This window comes from Corythoichthys intestinalis, chromosome 4, assembly GCF_030265065.1.
Source record: "Corythoichthys intestinalis isolate RoL2023-P3 chromosome 4, ASM3026506v1, whole genome shotgun sequence".
Taxonomy (NCBI): domain Eukaryota; kingdom Metazoa; phylum Chordata; class Actinopteri; order Syngnathiformes; family Syngnathidae; genus Corythoichthys; species Corythoichthys intestinalis.
The window spans coordinates 32,821,097-32,845,030 of NC_080398.1; the positions used below are offsets into that span (position 1 = coordinate 32,821,097).

The following is a 23,934-nucleotide window of genomic DNA, read 5'->3' on the forward strand; positions in this document are numbered from 1 at the left end:
ATAATTTTTCCTCCCTTTTGCGCGCACGTTCGACACACCTGCAAACTGTCAATCACACGCGCACGCGCACCGTTGACACATTAAGCAGCAATTTAATAGAAATGTTGTTTCGCATGTTGAGATCATCATTTTAAGCACGTTGATAATTTTTAAAAACAACTATAGGAGAACACACACGTGCTTTTTTTTAACCTCGTGAAACGTTCACGTGTCATCATAACCCATTCATTAAGTCAATATGATAATCTATTTTTTTCCCAACATTTTCAACTTAACATTAGAATGCGCAGCTGTTTGAAAGAGTCTGAGGTCAACTAAGTTCGGATTTGATGGAACTCGCTTTGATTTTTTTCCCCTTAATTCTTGATTCCATTATGTCTTATTAGATCATTTTTTGATTTGATTTATGTCATTTCCGTGTCATGTTGCGCCGGAATGTTGACTTCCCCCCTTTTTTGTCCTCTTTAAAAATTTTCACTTAATAATTTTAGTGCCTTATTAATCAGATTAGCGTCATTCGGATGCGGTTTTTTTGGAGGGGGGTTCGGTTCTGCGCTGCTGCTTTCCCTCGTGCGTGCGCAAACGCGCGCGTCACCGCAAAGTGGGGCAAGCCGCCGTACAGCTGGCAAATGATCGATTTGCGCACACGCGTGCGGTGGCGACGGGGGGCTGCGGGGGGCGGCGCTCTGGTGGTATACCTGCCGCCGCCCCTCGCATGCCACCACTCGCCTCTCCTCCTTCTCTTCCTCTCCTCCTTCCTCGCATCCTAACCCTTCGCCGCATCCTCAAACTTGAAAAATATTTGCAGTTTTCTCGCCTTTTTTTTTTCTTGTTTTCACTGTGGAACTTTTGATGGCAAACGAGAGGTCGAGCCACTGCTGACTTGACAGGTACGTTCAGCTCTCACTTTGCTTTTCATGTGCTTCAATACAATTTTTTTTCCCCGTGGGGGAATAAAATCATAAAGCTAATAAGTGCTACTTCAAGGATATTTCATATCTATGAAAAAGAAATATGAAAAGCAGAAAAGGCAGACCTTCCTTTTTTCACTTAAAACCCACACGGAACCAAAGTGGCTTCTTCTGCTGCTGCCGCTGGAGTTGAATATTTCATAAAGGGAGAAAATATGAATTAAAAACTTAAGAGCGCGCAGGCTTTTAATGGTAAATATAAACGCCGGCTTTTAGCACGCATTCATGTCGGTTTTAGTTGAATAAATATGAGGAAAAAAGAGGCCATCTTAGGAGAACACACACGCACGCGTGCGTATTAATAGAAGATATGTATTTGAGATTTTGTCTTTTTAGCGTAGGTGCAGACAAATGGGATTTTAATGACACTTTTATAACTTTTTGTATTGATGATCTTCATATTTCATATTTTGGAAACAGACTGAGCTCATGTGAAGGTTAGGATTTGCTTGAAGTTGAGCAAATATGTTTTGCAATTAAATCATATAATTGACGTGAGGCGTTCGTTTTTCACTGGGACAAAAAGGGAAAAGCATTTTGGGGGGGATAATTTTTAGATTTTGTTGCTGACATATTGTACTGAGTTTATATTAGTTGGTCGACCTTCAAGTATTCATACTTAATTGACCCGAGGAATTCAGTTTTGACAGATTTGATTTATGAAAATGCATGTTTGTCAATTTTGAAAGTCTGTAACGTGGGTAAAATTTATGTTTGGAAACATAATTTACAACAGTTGCTTGAATGGTAACATTTCAGTGCCATTGACAGCGATAGACTTTCATTAATTTCATTGAGGACTAAGAAAATCTGAGAATATTTATTAATATTACTTTATTATTTTTTTAAATAAAAAAAATAAAAATATTTACAGCTTCCCTCTTTTTCAAATGCATATAAATATATTTTAATACACACAATTAAAATAACACATAAGGCATTATTATTATTATTATTATTATTTTTTAAATTTAATATCACTATTATTATTTTATACATTTTTTTTCAAATAAGAAAATATTTCTTAATTTGAGGTTTAAAAAACAAGATTTGGACAATTTTTAGGTAAAAAAAAAAAAAAAAGTCTAAATTGACTCCCAAAATAGTTGTCGATTAATGCGATTATCAATCAGTATCGATGCTATTTATCAGCCTTTGTGTGATGTTTTGAACCATTAAATCATTCACTGGGAGGGATGGCAGCCAGCCTCTCCTAGTCAAAAACCGGATTGGATGTCCATCGACGTCAATGGCAGTCAATATTTTAAAAATCCTTACATCATGCATACATTGCGTGTATTTACATAGGTGTGGATGCTTTGTACGTGAGTCAAAGATGAAATCATGCATGAGTAACTCAAAACAATTGCTTGATTGATATTTTTTGCGGTGACAACAACACTGCTGAAAAACTAATGATGTTAATATGATACAACATCATATTTCTGTGTAGAACTGCAGTTTTTCCAAAACTTTACATTAAAAACAGCAACCATACCTGGCGTGAATTGACATGAAATGTTCAGTACTGCAACTTATTAGCAGGTGTTAGTTATATTTTGTCACAGTAAAACATACAAAGTATGTTGTGGAGCTGGTTTGTATGGCGCGCCGTGCGAGGTTTCAATGAAATAAGGATCTGATCAGATAATGTTAAGTTGGTGTTGTACTTAACTCATTGGCTGCCATTAGCGGTGATGGACATCCAATGCATTTGGACTGGGATAGGTTGGCAGTACCAGTATAAATGGTAGGACGTCTATCACCATCAATGGTAAGGAGTCAGTAAAAATATGTGATTAACCTTTCGAAGTCTTTGGATTTTAGTAGTCTTGTCTTGTTTGGAGTCATTTTTAACAGACAAACATGTCGTTTTTTGTTTTTTTGCTCTTTTTTTAGTTTTTATATGGCAGTAGTTCTTGTCCTTTGTACGCAATCAATTTTTTGTACAATATTTCTTTACAAATCATATATTTAATTGATTTATATGTAATTTATTAATCAGTGAAATTCAAGTTTGGTTGAAAAATGCCAGTTGTAAAACTAGCAAATATTCTTGGAGTTGTTGTCATTGGTGTTAATAGTCTTAAAATATTTCAACTGAAATAACCAAATAAATCTTGAGCTCAAAAATCAAAATGACTAGCACAGGAATGATAGGAATGAAGGCGACAAGGTGTTTTCAAGCGTTAAATTCTTCTTTTTCTCAGACCGTAAAGAAAGATTGTGTAAACGCCGCAGAGGAAAGATTTCATTCGTGTTTTAAAATCCAAAATGTTCTATTTGATTCTGTAATTTACAGCAACCAGTCATTTGTTAACAAAATCGTCCGCCTTCTAGATGGCTTATTTCGGAAACATGCGGGTTTAAGTTTCATCAGCTGCCACTGACGCCTACCACCTAGGTCTCCGGCTGGGAGTGTCATGCCAGTTTAGTCTTTTGACCCCGCGGGGCCAATTAGTCGCAAGGTGGGGTCGGTTTTTTTAGTCATTGTTTGTGATGAAATGAAGCTCGCCTTCAAATTGCTTCAATCGTCAAGTTTTATTCCCGTTGCGGGAAAATAAAAAGCCTCCAGGGGATAGCGGGTGAAAACGCATGTGGAAATGAAGAGGATGTATCCTGCAGAGAGCTGTTGGGAATATTTTGACACTTGTCAGTCTTGAGTTTTACTCCACTGTAGCTGTAATGGTGAACATATTGCTTAATCTGAGTCGATTTCTCAGGGAAGCTGTTTGCTGCCTTCAGAGTTTTCTTTTTAATCACAAGTTGTAAAAGTCTGCCGACATGAAATGACAACATTCTGGTAATTGTTGTCTGTCCATCTATTATATATGTGCTTCAAATTTGCGTCGTCTTTGACAGAGCATTGCAAATGTCCCAAAGGACCCTTAAACAGCCGCTTCAAACCAAAACGGCAGACTTACTGTTTAATTTCAGGCACGACTTTTGCAGATTTTTTTGTTTGTTGACTCATGACAGACATGTCTACCAAATTTCACGTTCAGGGGCTTAATTTATAAAGGAAAATCTTGAATATGAGTTTGTCTTTAAAATACTGGAAATGATCCACAGCCGCAAACAGAATTTTCACACCAAGATGGCTAACTTTTTATTTACAGTCATGTCTTGTTGATATTTTTTTGTGGGAGTACTCATGATTGAAATGCGTGAAAAAAATTCACATTGATAAGTTAAACAACTAAATATCTTTCATTAGTTTTAAAATAAAGGAACGTTGACCATGATCAAAATGACTCGAAAAAGGTCGCTTCAAACATATATCACATGGCTCCCATTTATTTTTGGTCATGGCTTCATGACTTTTTTGTGGGTCTACTCATGATTGACATACCTACCAAATTTCATGCTGCAAAGTGAAACTGTCTTCCGGGGCTGGACTTACAAAGAAAAATGTTTTTATTGAGTTTGCCTCTAGAAATAGCCAAAATGAGTGCTTCAAATAAATATAGCTTACTTCCTGTTTATTTTTGAACATGTCTTCTTGAGACTTTTTTGTGGGTCTACTCATGATTGACATACCTACCAAATTTCAAGCTGCTAAATGAAACTGTCTTCCGGGGCTGGACTTACAAAGAAAAAGTCTTTATTGAGTTTGTCCCTAGAAACACCAGAAATGACCACTTCAAACAATTATAGCTTACTTCCCGTTTATTTTAGGACATGTATTCTGAGACTTTTTTGTGGGTCTACTCATGATTGACATGCCTACCAAATTTCAAGCTGCTAAATGAAACCGTCTTCCAGGGCTGGACTTACAAAAAAATGTCTTTATTGAGTTTGTCCCTACAAAAAGAAATGCGTTACAAATGACCGCTTCAAACAAATATAGCTTACATGTGTTTTTTTTTTTTTTTTTTTCCGAACATGTCTTCTTGAGACTTTTTTGTGGGTCTACTCATGATTGACATACCTACCAAATTTCATGCTGCTAAGTGAAACTGTCTTCCGGGGCTGGACTTCCAAAGAAAAATGTCTTTATTGAGTTTGTCCCTTGAAATACCAGAAATTAGGGTTGTTCCGATCATGTTTTTTTTTGCTCCCGATCTGATCCCGATCGTTTTAGTTTGAGTATCTGCCGATCCCGATATTTCCCGATCCGATTGCTTTTTTTTTTGCTCCCGATTCAATTCCAATCATTCCCGATAATTTTTCCCGATCATATACATTTTGGCAGTGCATTAAGAAAAAATGAATAAAACTCGGATGAATATATACATTCAACATACAGTACATAAGTACTGTATTTGTTTATTATGACAATAAATCCTCAAGATGGCATTTACATTATTAGCATTCTTTCTGTGAGAGGGATCCACGGATAGAAAGACTTGTAATTCTTAAAGGATTAATGTGACTTTGTACACTGTGACTAAATATTGCCATCTAGTGTATTTGTTGAGCTTTCAGTAAATGATACTGCAGCCATTCAACCCAAATGCATGATGGGAAGTGCAACCATGACTGTGCATAGGGGCACCAATTGATATATCTTCTCTGCGTTGGGAAACAACACGGGGTGTTAAGAAAATGATCAACTACTACCTTTCTTCCCCACATTGTCTCCCACGTTAATTTTAATTGCTGAGAGAGGGAATGTAAGGCTTTAGCCAAATAAAGGCTCCAAAGGCTGTCAAAATTCCCTCTACTGATTATACGCTGCGTTTAGCTCTATATATTGGTAAAACGGTGCCTTTACAGATTGAACGCAACAATGCGTGAGTGGGTCGTGCAGCGCATGCCTTAATTATTTAACGGGATTAATTAAGAAAAAATAATTACCACCGTTAACGCAATAAATTTGATAGCCCTACTTTAAGCCAAAACTACTCTGGATGAGTGTAAGACATTTTGTCTGTAACGTTATATACAATTAGAAAACGATTTAAATTAAAAAAAAAAAATATATATATATATATATATATAAAAAAAGGCATGTCCGATATTTTTTTGCTGATTCCGATACTATGAAAATGACGTGATCGGACATCTTTACCAGAAATGACCACATTTAACAAATATAGCATACTTCCTGTTTATTTTCAGACATGTCTTCTTGAGACTTTTTTGTGGGTCTACTCATTACTGACATACCTACCGAATTTCACGCTGTTAAGTGAAACTCTTCCGGGGCTGGATTTACAAAGAAAAATGTCTATGATGGGTCAGCCTTGGGAAAAGCCCAAAATGGCTGGTTCAAACCAATATGGCATACTTCCTGTTTATTTTTGGGTATGGCTTCTTGAGACTTTTTTGTGGTTCTACTCATGATTGACACACCTACCGAATTTCATGCTGCTAAGTGAAATTAGGCGACCAATCCATTTTGACTGAGAGGACAGGCAGCGATCAATCACTGCCAGTCCTCGCAGTCAAAAGTAATTGGACGTTTATTGCCGTCAAGGCATCCAATGAATTAAACACACACAAATCTGCCTGATATTCTCACTTCGCAGAGAATGATATCTCGGCTAAAAGCATTAATTGCAGTCTTTTAGCGTCTGGATGATGATGGCAGGTTTGCGTGGCAAAGTGTCCAATTATACCTGCGGTAGGCACGAGGCTAAATACCTGTTTAGACGTCTTTTACGAGACTGTCGCCAGTAAATAAGAGGCTTGCCTACCTCACGCACTTTTGGGATTCCACCTCCGATTTTACGATTGGTATTAAATGATTCATGCAGCGTTTATTTGGTTTTCCTTTTTGATGCGTGTTGAAGCGAGTTTGAATGCCTCGTTCCTTAAAAAAATTATAGACGAGCCCCCCCCTCCGGATGAATGATTAGCAGTTTCTTATGTACAGTCAGCTTGTGGTTTGTAGGCATGTCAATGGTATTCACAGGTCAAGTCGTTCCAGGACTTGTATGTAGAAATGGTCGTATGTCGAGCAGGATTTCCCATAAGAATACATAATAATTCCATTAATTCATTCCACAGCCCAAACACCTACACTAAATCCTTAATAAATACTGATGGTACCATTATAAAAGGTGATTACACAAAGCAAAACGAATAAATTATACATAAAAAAAAAAAAAACCTGAATAATAATTCCTGTAAAAATGTAACAAATCGGGTTCTAATGTGGCGGATGTGTTTTGCGTGCTGTACCTGAATGCACCGTGTGGCTGACATTACAGTGAGATAGGTGCGGTAGAGATTTTACTTTCTCTTTTAATGTTCTGTTAGTGTCAACTGCGGCGGACAGTAGGTGTGTTGTGTTGCACAAGTTCTTCAATAAATGATTAATGACAAAGCTGGTGATTTCCTTAGCGATGTTACCACAATTATATTTGTCACCTTAACTTATAAAGACTGGTGAACAGAGGTCGGAGGAGGACCGGCGAGATCGTAGACAATTCTACATTCGTATTGCCGAGCCAGTTCACGGATGCGCACACCATGCTTATATTTTTTTATCATTTCTATCTTCCTTGGAACCCATGTTGATTTCTCCGCCGTGTGTCCGTCTTGCGAGAAAACAAAGAAACTGCAGCGCTGTCATAAATCGTCTAAGCGATCGTATGTTGGGGTACCACTGTACTTTTAATCATGACAAAACATTAGAAAATATATGTATTTTTTTCTTTCTCTAGAAAACAAAAATAAGATTTGCAGACAAAAGAAAACATGTTTTCTTTTACTTGATTTTCAAACGGTCAATTTAACCCACAACTCAACTAACAGTTCAAAGCGTATTTTCACCAAGTTCTAAAAATAAACCACCTAACACAAACATTTGTCCAAAATACCTGAACTAATTACACTTTGAGGTGACAAAAGTGATACAAAAATTCGGTGGAACAAATTTCGTCCTAAACCCTGATGCCACATTTGGGTTTAAAGGTCATTTTCAGATCAGTTTCTTTTCAGTTTTTTCGCCTCGATAATCAATTTCATACCGGTGTTGCTAATCCTTATTGCTCGTCTCCACTTACTCTTCACAGATTTTCAGGTCAATCTGACCCACTCCACGTTTAAATGCAAAGCAACAACTGCAAATGAAGGTTTTAATCATGTATTTCACTCCTATTGAGGAAAAAAATGCAGCCATTCTAAAACTTTTAACATTTTATTTTAACCTTCTTGGTCTTTACATGGGTCAATAAGACCTGAGGTAGGTAGTCAGGGTTTGAAGCTCATTTTCCTTTGCTCAATCAGTGTGTATTTTTTCCTTTTCTTAATATTAGTATATCCAGTCCTAAAATATAGAACTAACAATGCAAATTCAATGTTTGTTAGATTACCGCCTAAACAAAAACATTACAAATTACAGTGATCCCTTGTTTTTCGCGGTTTCACGGTTAACGCTACAATAAGTGAAAAACCGCGAAGTAGCCCCCCCCACCCCACCCATTTTTTTTGTGTGTGTGTGTGTTCAATGTATGTATTCCGATTTAGCACTGGAAAGAGATACATATAAAACATGTTTTTTCACTTTTTTCCCCAAAGTAGAATAATAATAATTAAAAAAAACTTTTATGTATACATACAAATATATATGGCAGAAAACACAGACAAAACTTTTTAAAAAACTGCTGTATTTTAAGCCAAAAGAACTGTTGAATTTGATAGAACAATATGTCTATATGTTGCCATAGCAGATTCATGACGCATTAAGCCCCCGAAATATTTTTAATTTGTCCGTTTTACCCTGGAGACCCCCATTTACAGACGTCGCGCAACCGCTTTTGTTTCAACCCAGCCATAAAAAGAGGGTAAGAAATTATATTTATTATTCGAAATGTCTGTCATTTTTAGCTTAGAATATTTAATTGATGTCTTACATTTAGTTAAAAAAATTAAATTGACTTTAAAAATTTATTCACTCGCATATCTTAAAACTTTTAAGCAAATTACGTCACAATGAAAAAAATAGTGTCTGTAAATAGGTCACGGATATTTAACTCATAATTATCGCTTAATTGTATTTTTTTTTTTGGGTTACTGTCGCATTTTCTCTGATATTTTAGATGATAAATAATTGATCCAAACAAAGAAAAATGGGAAAAATATTTGAATAAAAAAATCTCAACCACTCCTTGATATCTGCGATTTCTCCATTGCGACCCTTGTTATATTACCATGTTTCACCCATAAAATCCCCTAAAGTCCAGCTGTGGGCATTCACAGCTGTGTCTTGACACTCAGTAAGACATGCTACACGGAGTTTTTGGATCAAAACAAGTTAAGTACGCGATATTATCTTGTTAAAATCATGGTGTCTTTTATTGTGCTCTCTTATGCTGTCATCTCAAGTTAAGAGTTGAGGGGTTTAAAAAATTTTTTTTTAAATGCCCTCCTGTTCAGAAATTTTCTTCCCCTAGAAAATTGAGATTTTGAGCTTTCCAAAGATGTATCACACATGCATATAGGACAACACATATAGGACAGCAGAAAACACTCAGGTGACTTGAAGTTCTGCTCCGAGACCCCCAATTTGGCCAAATTTCAAAATTGTCCCATATGCATGTGTGATACATCATTGGAAAGCTTAAAATCTCAATTTTCTGGGGGCTAGAAAAATTTTAAACAGGAGGGCATTTAAAAAAAAAAAAATTAAACAGCAAAACCCTATCTGGAGGTGAAAGCACGCGAGAGCAGAATTACAGACGCCATGACTTTAACGAGATATTATCGTGTACTGACCTTGTTTCGATCCAAGAACTCCATGTAGCATGTGTCACTGAGTGTCAAGACACAGCTGTGAATGGCCCCAGCTGAATTTTTGGGGGATTTTATGGGTGAAACGTGGTAATATAACAAGGGTCGCGATAAAGAAATCGCAGACATCAAAGAGTGGTCGAGATGTTCTTTTTCATGTATGTACCTTTTTAAACATTTTTTTCCTAATTTTTCTTTGTATGGATCGATTACTTATCATCTAACATATCGGAAAAAATGTGACAGAAACAAAAAATATAATCAAGCGATAGTTATGAGGTAGATATCTGTGACTTTTTTTAAAGACGCCATTTTTTGCATTGTGACGTAATTTGTTTAAATGTTTACAATATTCGAGTAAATAATTTTCTAAAGTCTTTTTTTTTTTTTTTTTTTAATGAAATATTAGACATCAATTAATTATTCTAAGCTAAAAATGACAGACATTTTGAATAATAAATATATTTAATTACCTTCGTTTTAAGGCTGGGTTGAAACTGGGTTGCGAGAAGTCTGTAAACGGGGGTTTTCAGGGTAAAACGGGCAAATTAAAAATAGTTCGGGGGCCTAATGCGTCATGAATCTGCTATGGCAGCATATAGACATATTGTTCTGTCAAACACAACAGTTGTTTTGGCTTAATATACAGCAGTTTCTTTTAAAGAGGAGTACAAGAGCAGAAACTGCTTTTTCAGTCTTGTCCATGTTTTCCGCCATATATTTTAACAAATGGTTTTCAAGCACTTCAAATGTAATAATAATAACAAGTTTTAATCATGTTACTATCCCACCTAATACTTTTTAAACAAGAATAAAGTAGAAAAATGCTTGTCTGTATGAAAGGCTTCACTGAGTGAGTCCACTCAAATCCGCTCAAGCTGCTGACTTTCACACAATGAGTTGCCACAGCAACTGTTTAACAAGTTAGAAGATGATTGACGCATGCGGCGCTTTGAAGTAAGCGTCTCTGGCAAGATTGTTAACTAAAATAAGAGACTCCAGTGCAAGCGAGAGTGGGAGACTACGTGATCGGATCGGGAAACCTCTATAAAATACTGCAATTATTTAGCGGATTAGCGAGGGATCACTGTAAACCTATTAGAATACGTAGAACCGCTCTGCTTTCCTCGATTTCCATCGGGTCAATTTGACCCGCATCCCCACAGAAACATGAAAGCTTTATTCCTCATCCACTTAAGGTGTCTTTCCTCCATGTTCAGTGTGTGTTTTGTCATGTGATTTCCATACGGTTTTACTTGTTCGCGGGTCCTCAAAAGGTTGTCGAGTCCTCGCGGGGGAGATAAAAAGCCAAACAAAGGCAAAGTCCGTCATGTCGGTTTCGTCACGCTTTTTGTACGGCATGACAAGCCTCCCATATGTGCGCTCTTCTTCTGTGGTTATGCTACAGCGTGGCAAATACAATTTAATACAAGTTTGAAGTCACGATTCAAATCACATTAGCTCAGGGCTTATTTTCTTCACTTCATTGTCCTGCGTTCCGATGCTTGTCTTTATCCCATCTGAGGAGGTTTTGGGAATCCTTTTCTTGTTGTTGTTGTTGTTTTTTTATTGAGGAGGAGGAGGGAGAGTTTGCGGGAAAGCGCATCCGTCTGAGATCAGGTTGTTAATACCCACCCACGTACCGCAACACACACTGCGTCCTTATCGAGCGTTTTGTTTCTCGCCGGATGAGTGACGCCTCCTTTGACGAGGGATTAAAGCGGCAAAGAAAAATACGCCGATAAAAAGGCGACGCATCTTTAAGTCGACACCCGCGTTCTTTTTTATTTATTCTCTTATTTTTCCCCGCTTTCCTGTCAGCGTTCTGATTTTATTCAGCTTTCAACAGAGGCCAGGATAGCCTTTGTCCCTGTTTGACATGAAATGAGATGGAACTTCCCCTGTATAAAGTGTAAGTTAAAAAAATATTTAGATTTCTTTTAGGGCTGTCAAACGATTAAAATTTTTAATCGAGTTAATCACAGCTTAAAAATTAATGAATCGCAATTCAAACCATCTATAAAATATGCCATATTTTTCTGTAAATCATTTTTGGAATGGAAAGATAAGCCACAAGACGGATCTATACATTTAACATACTGTACATAAGTACTGTATTTGTTTATTATAACAAATCAACAAGATGGCAATAACATTATCAACATTCTGTGAAAGCTATCCATGGATAGAAAGACTTGTAGTTCGTAAAAGATGAATGTTAGTACAAGTTGTAGAAATTTGATATTAAAACCCCTCTTAATGTTTTCGTTTTAATAAAATTTGTAAAATTTTCAAACAAAAAATAAACTAGTAGCTCGCCATTGTTGATGTCAATAATTACACAACGCTCATGGTGCTAAAACCCATAAAATCAGTCGCACCCAAGCGCCAGCAGAGGGCGACAAAACACCAAAAAACACAAGTAACAAGTGCACATGACACTGTGCTGTCATTTTAATCTGTTTGAGCAGGGCATGTGCGTTAAATGTGTCAAATATTTTAACGTGATTAATTACAAAAATTAATTACCGCACATTAACGCGATAATTTTGACTGCCCTATTTTCTTTGGGTGACATTGACGGTGACAGACGTCCAATCCATTTGAACTGGGAGAGGCTGGCAGCGACTGAAACATGATCATTCACTGACAGCCCTTCTATTTTAAACTAATTTCCAAATTTGCCAAGTGCTAGAATTTTTCGCAAATTTCTTTTGCGTTCTTCAAAGTCGGAAGTTTATGTAAAGTAAGACTTGGGTGCAATTTCCAAATGCATGACACTTTCATCCGTCCAAACAATTACACAAAACTGGATTTTCTTTTACTCGTAATTTCCCAGCAATGGTTCAAATGATCGTCAAACAATGACAACATCTGCTATAATCTTTAGTACCTGATTCGGTCTACGTGTTCTCAGCGTCTAATTTAATCACTCTGCTTTCATCGAGGACATCAGAGATCAAATAGTATCACTGTTAACTCATTGGCTATTGTTCATTCAGCTGCATGTTTTGGGGTAAACACAAAAAAATCAGGGGACAGTGTTGTAGAGTAACTCGCCTTGCCATAATACCATAATATATTTTGCCAATAATAAAGATAAGTATCTACTGTATGTAACAAAGGATACATTTGAACTGGGAGATTGCTGCCAAACCTCCCAGTCAAAAAGGACTGGATGTCTATTGGCATCAGTGGTAGCCAATGAGTTATGTTGAGCTACAATTTGGAATTCACAGTTGAGCAGTCTAGACATAGACGTAGAAAAGTGACATTAGCCTAAGCTATGCTAGTTTTGTCCTTCAGGCTTCAAGTAAATGGCCACAAAATATTGTCCCACAGACCGCATTTGGCTCCCGGTCTGGAACTTTGAGACCACTGGTCTCTGAAGTTTAGTCACTACTGTCAACGATCTAAATTGATACATTGATTGGTTAAGCAACGATCCATCAAAACAATTAAAACATGAATCCTTGATCAGCATTGTCAATATTTATGCCGTTTTGTTGAAGCGAACTGTTTTCATTCAAAGTTTTCATTACTTTAACTCAGTGGTTCTTAACCTTGTTCAAGGTACCGAACCCTACGAGTATCACATATGCATTCATCGAACCCTTCGGAACTTAATAATGAAGCTTCATTTTACCATTTACCATTTTCAAATTCAAGACAAATATACAGTGATCCCTCGCTACTTCGTACTTCAAACTTCGCGTCCTCATTCCATCTCGGGGTTTTTTTCCAATTAAAAAAATAAATACAGATGAGCTGCCCCAATCCGATCACGTAGTCTCCCTCTCCCTCCTGCTGCTTTTCTTGGTCTGGCAGTGTATCGGAGTTGCTTATTAAAGTTCACGATGATTGACAGACGTTAAAGTTTGATCTTGCCAGAGATGCTTGGAAGCCGAAACTTCAAAGCGCTGCATGCGTCAATCATCATTTAGCTTGTTAAACAGTTGCTGTGGCAACTCATTGTGTGTAATGCCTGAGTTATCCTCCTGCGTTGCGGTGACGGCGAAGTGACTACGGCGTCAATGAGCATTCGATAGTTCTGAGGTGAGGGAACGCGTTGCTCCTTAATTAACCCCCAAGCCACTAGATGGTTGTGGTGTTATGTTGGTACGGTTTTGGGGCATGCATGTTGACTTCCTCTAGTCTAGTTTGACGGAGAAAAAAAAAAAAACAATGCAAGATGGAACGCTTGAATGTGGATCTTCAGCTCATCAACACTGAATAAATGTTGATCATACAAATGTTGAGGCCAGAGGTTGCGCTAGACTTTTTCGTTGTCTGTCATTTTGACTGACAGTGTCATAAAAATCCGGTCATAATCTATTTTTACCCGTCACTTAACATTTTTAAAATGATAATAATGACATATTCAATAGTATTTATTTAGTTTTCATTCATTTTTAATGAATATTCTGTCCGAACAAGCTTAACAAGAGGCAAACAGACAGCGGAGTGCACCAATCAGCGACGGGCAGACGTGCCGTTAGCAAAGCGACGAGGGCAGGACGAGGGACTTGCGCGCGGAAGTAAACATACGAGGAGAACGGAGTTTATTTAACATGGCTAGCGCGAGACAGACTGTTGCCAATGATTCGTTGCGATGTGTTTTAGCTCATTTAAAACTGAATTTACCGTGGATTGAAACATATTCTCGGCTCTCCCGTTCGCCATCCGTGTTGTTCTAGAGACGACTTTCGGCGCGCAAGAGTGACGTTGCTCGAGAAGAACACGTCACGCAAATAAACAAATCTGATTTGTCGATTGATTTTGTACCTACTCGAGAGGCTGTGTCCCAGACTTGTCTCTCAGCGTTTGAAAAATACAACACTCAGTTGCCTTGACATTTTTCCGAGTAAGACCAACGACGTAATGCATCAAGAGAGACAATAGCTAATTAATATGCTCACTCGCCGCCACCCTGTGGTCTGGGGTGTGAATTGCAACCTGTCAAAATGACGGATGGACTTCAGTTTTTTCTGTCACCGTTTTAAAAAAACTGTCAACGACGGAAAATATTTGGTTAATGCGACCCCTGGTTGAGGCGCAGGCGACGCAGAAGCGGTTTCGAGGCGGACTGTCCGACTTCTGCTGCCGCACAGAGACTTCTCGCCTCTAGGTGGAGACCAGCAAGCTGTGAGGGCTAGCTTCAAACTGGCGTCGAGCACTGCGTCCAGCGTTTTGTCCGAGGTCTGCAAAGCCCTCCACCCAGATATGTTTGCCGTGTCCTACAACCAGCCAGTGGGAAGCCATAGCAGATTTCTGGCGGCTACGGAACTTCCCAAACTGGGTTGGAAGCCTTGATGTTAACGTTATCATAAAAGCATCGAGGCACTCTCAATTAGTGATGATTTATCGAGTGTGAACTGTCTGTTGTTGAAAATTAAACATCAAAACAACTCTTTGGACACCAAACCTGTGCTTTATTCTTCATATACTTGAAGTGTGACACGTAAATAAGTCACAGACTCACAGCAAACATATTTACACAATAAATGATGAAGTGCAAAAATCAAAAATACGACATAAAGTGATAAAAAGCTGGCAGTTTTTGGCCGACTGGGTTACCGCTTCGTGTTGCCATTTGATTCCGAACACACACATACTGGTCTTGGTGGTTCTTCCATTTTTTTATTCAATCTCTGGCTGACCTCCAGCCCCGTATTTTCAGCGAACTCCTCCCACGAATTGCTTGGCATTTGGCAATTTTCATAATGTCTTGACGAGACATTGTAAAAGTGGTCGTACTTGCTCTTCGTTGATACTCTCGTCGGCTTGGTCCATTTTTGCGTGTTGCAAAATCATGTTCGACAATGGTGGTGATTTTGCGCTGAACCAGAAACAACAGTCTGAGCGGACCAATCACAGTCGATTTCCACCACGTCACACCCGTTGACGCGACGCGAAGTCAGAAAATTGAGAAGCAGGTCTGACGCGGAAGCATAACTTGGCCTTCAGTGAGCAGCTCGAGCGGATTTGAGTGGACTCACTCAATGAAGCATTTAATAAAGACAAGCATTTTTCTACTTTATTATCGTTTTAAAATAATTTGGTGGGACAGTAACATGTTTAAAACTTATCATAATTAATACCGTACTGGCCCGAATATAAGACAGTGTTTTTTGCATTGAAGTAAGACTGAAAAAAGGGGTGTCGTCTTACATTCGCGGTCTAGACATTATACCCATTCACGACGCTAGATGGCGCCAGATATCATTGACGCGAATGCTGAACTTGAGTAATGTTCTGTCATGACAGATCTCAGCTACTCTCAAGTTCAACCAGTTTGCAAGATTTTTTTTCAGAAGACGACAGCTACAGTTAGACCTCACTTTGATGGTTATTGCAGTTATTGCAATTTTGTTGTTTTATCACAATAGATTGGTTTATTTACATTTCAAAAACCAGAAGCCATTCATTTACAAATGTGATTGCACTTAAGTTTACATATTTAAAGGTTCAGATATTAAGATTTGAATGAGGCAAAATAACATGCGTTTTCTCTCAAATATGTTGTTATAATTATTTGTTTCAGATGTACTGTAATTATTTTCCGTGTAAAAATTAATTTGGTGTTCAAAAAGTCTTTTTTCAAACTTGAGTCACGAAAAAGAGGGGGTCATCTTATAATCAGGGCCGTCTTATATTCGGACCAATACGGTACATTTGGAGTGCTTACAAACCATTTTTTAAAATATATATCCATAAAAGTTATTTATTATTATGATTTTTTTATTTAATTATACTATGGGAAAAAAAAGTGAAAAACATGTCTTATATGTATTTCTTTCTAATGCTAAATCTGAATAAATACATTAAACACACACACAAAAAATTATTGGGGGGGCACTAGGGATGGGTATCGAAATCCGATTCCAATTCAGAACCGGTTCCGAGTGTTTCGAGGCCTCGACATCAAAATGAAAAAGCCTTAACGATCCCTTTAACGATCCCTAAAGACGCATATTGCGTCGTGACGTGTCTTGTTGTCCAGACGCATCAAACTAGCACTGCGCCAAGAACCACTCACTCCAAAGTTTGGCTACACTTCACCAGGAAAAAGAGTGAAAATGAAAGGTTACGATAGTTTAGCACGAGCGTTGCCGCCGTAAACATAACAATGACGTAGGTTCGAACGCTCGAAAGTGTGTCTTCACTTCACGAGGAAAAATTACAACAAAGCGACTTGCAGTCATTGCGAGATGGAAATAACTGCATCGGGAGGGAATAGACTGCACTGTCCTCACCGAGACGCTAAGGTTCAGTCCTGGCTATACAGCTAGCTAAACTCCCAAATGACGATGCAGAAGACGTTGGTATAATTTGCTGACTTTATTCAACCATCATTTGAAACTAAAAATAGAAATGAAACAAATCAATTTCGTCCCCAATAACAAACAGGTTCGCATCAACGTAAATCAGCGATGATTAGCTGCTAACACAGTCATAACAAACAGTTAGCATGCGTTCGCTAGCATTAGCACATCGTTTAAACCACTACACAACTGGATTTAAGTGTCCGATCGCGAGTGGAAACACACAACAACAACACAGAAGATGATACATACAGGCGTTGGCTCTGTGGATATTTTACAAACATTAACAAAGAACGTAGGCTCGTGGCAGTGTTTCCCTTTCTCACTAACTCGCTCACTGGCTTGGATGCGGCATTTCTTCTCTTCGCGCTCTTCTTCGCGTGAGGAAGCGCAAGGGCGCCACCACTTGAGCGTGAAAGCGCCATAAAAACTAAAAGGCATGCATTTCAATATACTGGTAAATAAAAACAGGGGTCCCCAAACTACAGCCCGCGGCTCCATATTTGGTCTGGCCCCCTGAACAATTCCAGAGAGCATTTTGAATTTTTTTTGTTTTTTTCTCCCTCAGTAGTGTTATTTATTTCCCGGCCTTTTTCAGTGAATAACTCAGAGAGGGCTATTTGGTTATTATCTATTTAATTAATAGTGCTATTATTAATTATTATTATTATATTATATTATATTATTTTTTTTATTTTATTTACTTTTGTTCCGTGAAGAATCCACAGAGGGTTATTTGATTGTGGCTTTCTGAAAAACAATAATTTTTTTACATTTCGCACTCCTGCAATCGTCACACTTTTTCTGTTACAAACTGACCCCGGCCTCTCATCAGAGAAGGGAAAAGTTATTTGGCCCTCACAGGAAAAAGTTTGGGGACATTGCCAAAGGAAGAACAACGACCTATATGCCAAAATATACCAATATTTTTTATTTCTATTAGAAAAATGTTTCAGTAAAATGTTACACATTCTTGTGCATTTGCCACTTATTGCCACAGTTAACATTGAGGCTTTGGGCCTCTTTTGACCTCGTTGTGAGTTTGTAAGGTTGTGACTTCTGATTAAACAAACTTGATGCCAATCAAAATGTTTGTTCTTCTTTTTCCCGAAATTAGAATCGATAAGAGAATCGATAAAGAATCGAATCGTTAAGCAATATTGATAATGGAATCGGAATCGTAAAAATCGTATCAATTCCCATCCCTAGGGGGCACTACTTCTCGGTTTTTCATTATCTCGGTGGGTTCTTGTCCCCATTTGTTGCGAAAAACGAGGGATCACTGTAGGTAATCTTGCAAGCAAATTCCCATTGAAATTTATTCTGATTTCAAATTTCCTACAAATAAATTGTGATTTTTCCACTTACCGTTTTTTTACATTGGAAAATAAAATGTCATGTCTATGTTCTTTTATATTTTATTTATTTTATACTTTTCACCAGTCCTGTTCAGCTACTTATACATAGGAATCTGAGTGTCCTTATAGTCTGAACAGCTTTAACGTATCACATGAGAGTTTGATATACTCCAAATGTGGTTCTTCATAATGTCTACATTCTTAAATTATGGTTGCATCACATATTATTTTCAAGACGTAAAATGTGACACAAATGGTTTAAAAAAAAATTTTTTTTTTTATTATCTGCGCAGTGCATGATACCTGTAGGTCTGTTGTACTTCCTCATACCAAGTGTGTGTCAACCTTCCACTGAGCAAACCAGTTTCACCTCCCATTAGACAAAGAAATGAAATAAAGCCTGTAATCCGGAGGCAACCCAGTCCAAAACCTGGTCTAAAACGACACTTGTTCTTTAGTCAGAGTATGAAAATAGGGCCCCGTGTGTCTTAATCTTCACCGAACCCCTTAGACTTACTCACCGAACCCCTAGGTTCAATCAAACCCAGGTTAAGAACCACTGCTTTAAGTTAAATATAACTGAACGTGTGCATATTATCGTATTAAAACCAAAGGCCGTTGTATTGAATCAAGTTTTGTAAGATTTTTTTAATATCAGCAAATATCGTATTTCTGATAATAGACATCAATAGACATGATATCAGATCTTTATAAAATGTGTGATTTATATCCTTAATCACCACATGGGCCTTTTTGATATTAATTATTCAAGGAGCGATATCGCACCGGGTCATCACAGTGTCACCACACTCGCTCCTCGTCTATTTCCGTCCGCCTCTCGCAATTCGAAAACAATTAAGCACTTAGAAGCCTACTGTGTGTTCATTACACCTCTTCTTTTTCGCCTCTCGCCTCCCACGCTGTCGGGCGGACATTTGAAGAACGTAAGAAATCACCTTATTTCACCGCTAATTGAAAGCCACGCTCGGCGCGAACAAGAAAAACATGGTATAAAAGCTGCGACTAATTGGATTTGTAAGGGGAGAAACGTTACAGAATATTTGCTCAGCGTAGAGGACACCATTATGAGCCGTGCTCTTCACGTGAAGTCGTTAATAAAACGCGCAAAGCACCCACTCCGTAATAAAGGGTGTCGCAGGGTGATTGACATTGTGAAATTGTCAATAGATATGAAATGATGACAATTGTTGTAAGTGTCTGGCGTTTCCTGTATGTTGGTTTTTCACTTGTTACACATTATGAAACCTGCCCGCCCACGCACATTTGTTCCCAGAACTCTTTTTTTGTAAATTGTCAATTCATTTTTACACCCACTAGTCACAACTTTACTGTATGTAGACCTAAATAATCCCAGAATGTGTCATTATTTATCAAGTACTTCATAGAAGAACAACAAAAGATTGCGCCATTACAAGACGATGTTCAGTTTTTACTCGATTTACACCATCAATGATAAGAAACAGTTGTAAAGACCAAAAATTTCCTGACTTTGCTGAATTTGATTACTTTCAACTTGTTTGAGATAATTTTTAGTAGGATTTATTCTTTGTTTTACTGCCTCAGGTTTTTGTCTAGCACCAGTTTTTGTCATATTTATTAAATAGATTTTTTTTATTTTTAATTTTGTTTCTTTTTTAACTCTGCCAATACATTGTACAATTGTATTTTGTCTGATTGTTTCTTTTGTCTGAAAAACTTGCAGAATATGTTTGTATTATGTAACGGAAGGGGTGAAAATTTTTGGGTCATCTTCTTTCTCCTCGGTTATGGTGTCCAAGGTTAAACATAATTAGCTAGCGATAGTACAATTATGATCAAAGGTAGCATTAGCATGTAACAATGTATTTCTTATTGTTGTTTGTTCATCTCCTCTTCTGTCTGCTTCCTTACTTTCTGTCCTCCCATAACCTCTTCCTTCTCGCTGCTTTCTCCTAATAAACAAAAGATAATGAACAACCAAAGTGGGAGTACCGTAATTTTCTGACTATAAGGCGCACCCGGCTATATGCCGCAACCCACCAAATTTGACACGAAAATGGCATTTGTTCATACATAAGCCTCACTGGGCCATAAGCTTGTGCTGTCCTCACTGTATTATGGGATATTTACACCAAAAGATATTAACCGCTAACACTTTATTTGACAGCGACATCATAAGACTGCCATAAGAGCAAATGAACCACCATGAAGCTTTGAACCAATTGGCTGCAAAGGTTCATTCCTTCATGAAGCTTCATTTGGCCATCACTGTTCGATTGGGGGAGACAGTCGACCCCTGTTGTCAACACTGTCGTCGCCCAACATGCCTCCTAACATGCATTGCAGCGCTCCAGATGTAAATAACAATCAAAATTCATTTTCTGTGCTAACGGTATCTTCAGTTGCTGTTCCATTATTTCACTAATTGATAGTTGTGGTGTTCTGTAACACTTTGACAGTGACGCTATAAAACTGTCATAAGACGTGTTTGGTAACACTTTATTTGACAGTGGCGCTATAAGACTGTCATAAGACATTTATAATTATGATATGACACTGCCATGAGCATTAATGAATGCTTATGACGGATGTCGTTTTGTGTCATTTGGCAAATTATCTCACTTTTGAATGGCATGCAAAGATCTGAGCTGAGCATAAATGGAGTTAGTGACATAATTTACAATATCATTAATGCCCATGATAGTGTCATGTCATAATTATGATGGTCTCATGGCAATTTTATGACACCGCTGTCAAAGAAAGTGTTACCTATTAACCCAAATAATAAAAAAATAAGATGCGCTGGACTATAAACCGCAGGATTCAAAATGAGGGAAAAATTAGCTGCTTATAGTCCGAAAATTACAGTATATCAATCTGCAATGTGATGCATTAAAAATAAAAAACAAACAAAAAATGGGCTAATGAGGTCAAAGGTCACAAGACAAAATCGAATTTGTATGTTCATATTCAAGATAACTCAAGAATGACGAAAAGAATTGTGATCAAACGTGCATGATATCTTTGTGATAAGAAATGGAAGAGGGTTACATTTGGGGGTGTTGAGGTCAAAGGTCACTGGGGCAATTCGATTCACTCTGTCTGCTCTCTCATACTGTTTCTTTAGTTTTTTTTTTTTTTTTTTTTAATTAATATTTTATTTCAAATAATTCTTTCATCTTCCATAGTGTTTTTTCTCACAAAGGTCGCAAGGGGTGCTGGAGCCTATCCCCACTAATTATTTACAGGGTTAGGGTTGCTGCCAGATAATCAGTTTAAATTGGAAAAAAATACATTTATTCATTAGTATTTCTTAATTTGTTCAATGCAAGTTTATTTGAAAAATAACAAATATTCTTGTAGTTGCCATCGGTTTTTAATAGTTCGAAATATTGATACTGAAACAACAAAAAAGGAGGAACGAAGGAGGTGAACAAGCACAAGTGTTTTCAAGCGTGAAACCCTTCTTTGGCTTAATAATAAGAAAAATATTTGTTCTTGAGTTCAGAACCACTAAATGAAGCTTTATCTGGGCTTAACGTATATACACACACCTACTCACATTGGCTGTTGTAATTGCACCAGGCTTGATTCGGTGCTGCTTGGCCGTGTTTGTAAAGAAAACCCGAAGAGCAAAAGAGGCCGCATTCGCCACAGAAAGCGTTTAAATGTCACTCGTCATTACATTTTTGCTACACCTGGGCCTGCGCTCTTTAAACCGCGGGACCAAAATATCCTGTCTATTTAGGAGGAGGAGGTTGGGTGAGAAAAAAAGAACAGACACTAATGGGAGCGGAGACTGGAATGATTATGGAAATGCGGAATAGTTGGCTCGGCGCGGAGGAAGCGTCTTTATTTAGAGGCTGAGTGCACGTAGGTGTTGTAATGTCTTCATGCTCGCCCCTCGCCTCGCCGCTAATGGGCATTAATACTATTATTTGCGATTACTAATACAAATTAGTCTGAGCGGTGGGCGACGGGCTGGTGGCGGGGGTCTTTAGCGACAATCGTGTTATTAGAAGCTGCAAAGAATTTAATAAATCCCACAATAAAAAAAACACTTGAGTCTATTCATCTGCCAGACCGATGCAAAATTTTTAAATTTATAATGAGCGAATATAATACCGTATTTTTCGGACTATAAGTTGCACCTGAGTATAGGTTGCACCAGCCATAAAATGCCCAATGAAGAGGAAAAAGTCGCACCGGAGTATAAGTCGCATTTTTGGGGGAAATTTACTTGATAAAATCCAACACATAGAACAGATATGTCATCTTGAAAGGCAATTTAAATAAAAATACAATAGAGAACAACAAGCTGAATAAGTGTACAGTATGATAATGTTACATGATGCATGAACAACGAAATGCCAACGTAGCTGTTAGAGGAGTTAAAAAAAATTGATTATTACTAGAGCTGAAATGAATACTCGAGCAACTCGAGTAACTTGAGTTTAAAAACTGATCTGAGTGATTTTATTCACCCCGAGGAATCGTTTAATTTTGCCAGCTCTAAGCATCACGTTTTGCCCGGACTACTTTTAATGCGGGACAACGCGCTGATGTCACGTGCGTAGAGGAAGAAGCAATAAAAAAAAAAAAAAAACAACTTACTGCAGCCGACAGCCGCTACAAACTGCGCCGACGTTGCTAAAAACTACGCCCGCATGATGCTAGTAGCAGGTAGTGTCCGATGCGTCTCATAGATATCACATGCAGATAGATGCGAAATGACAGACTCGGCTGCGTCTGGCCAGCGTTAGTAAACAGCCGCCATCTTTAAGCAGTAGACTTCTCATTGCTAATAAATATAACGTTACTGTCACTCACTCACGTAACGTTAGCCCTTTGGAGGGCTAGGTTTCGATTGATTATGACCACTGTCGATGCGTGGCTAACGTGTCTTACATACAGGCTTTAAATAATCTGTAATAACACAGCGCTGTAGAGTGATGAGGGTGTAAAATTAAGACATAATAAAGCTAACTGTAAGTTTTAGCTCAGTAGTCATTACTGAATAAAACACCAAGTAGCGCTGGTCCCTAATGTGCTCCAATACAGCAGGTATCATACATTTATTTTGAACACTGCTAAAACTCAAAATCCTATCAGAACTTACAGTTTAGACTAACTTAAAACTTAACTAGAACTTAAAAATAGCTTGACACAAATGGAAATTAAATTGAAACACGTGGGAAAAACATGTAGCTTTCAAGTGATGTGTGTTATCAAGCGTAATTACATTTTTAGGTAAGAAATAAGTTTAATTTAATAAGATCTAGTTTTTTGAGTGAAAGCAGTGAATTTTTTTTCTAGTCATATCTTAGATGCAATTGTTGGCTGTTTTCAACAATGTACATCGAAAATAAAGACATTGATTGACTGAAAATGGTTCAATATTGGATTAAATGTCTTTTTTTCTCATGTATATTTATAATTGCTCTTTACCTTAAAAAAAAAAAAAAAGTTTTATCCGATTACTCGATTAATCGATAGAATTTTCAGTCGATTACTCGATTACTAAAATATTCGATAGCTGCAGCCCTAATTATTACATGCATCCCGATTCGACACGTGACGATTCGATTACGATTCATA

The 23,934-nt window shown here is 37.7% G+C and overlaps 1 protein-coding gene across 4 annotated transcripts in view; it reads left to right on the forward strand.

The window, feature by feature from the left end:
* Nucleotides 1-697: 697 nt before the first annotated feature.
* satb1b (SATB homeobox 1b) overlaps nucleotides 698-23,934 on the forward strand; it is a 175,286-nt gene continuing 152,049 nt past the window's right edge. For 2 of the 4 annotated variants that reach the window (XM_057834422.1, XM_057834421.1), the window contains exon 1: nucleotides 698-890. The gene's annotated coding sequence lies outside the window, so the exon portion shown is untranslated. The remainder of the gene's footprint in view (nucleotides 891-23,934) is intronic. The other 2 variants (XM_057834417.1, XM_057834420.1) reach the window with 1 other exon arrangement.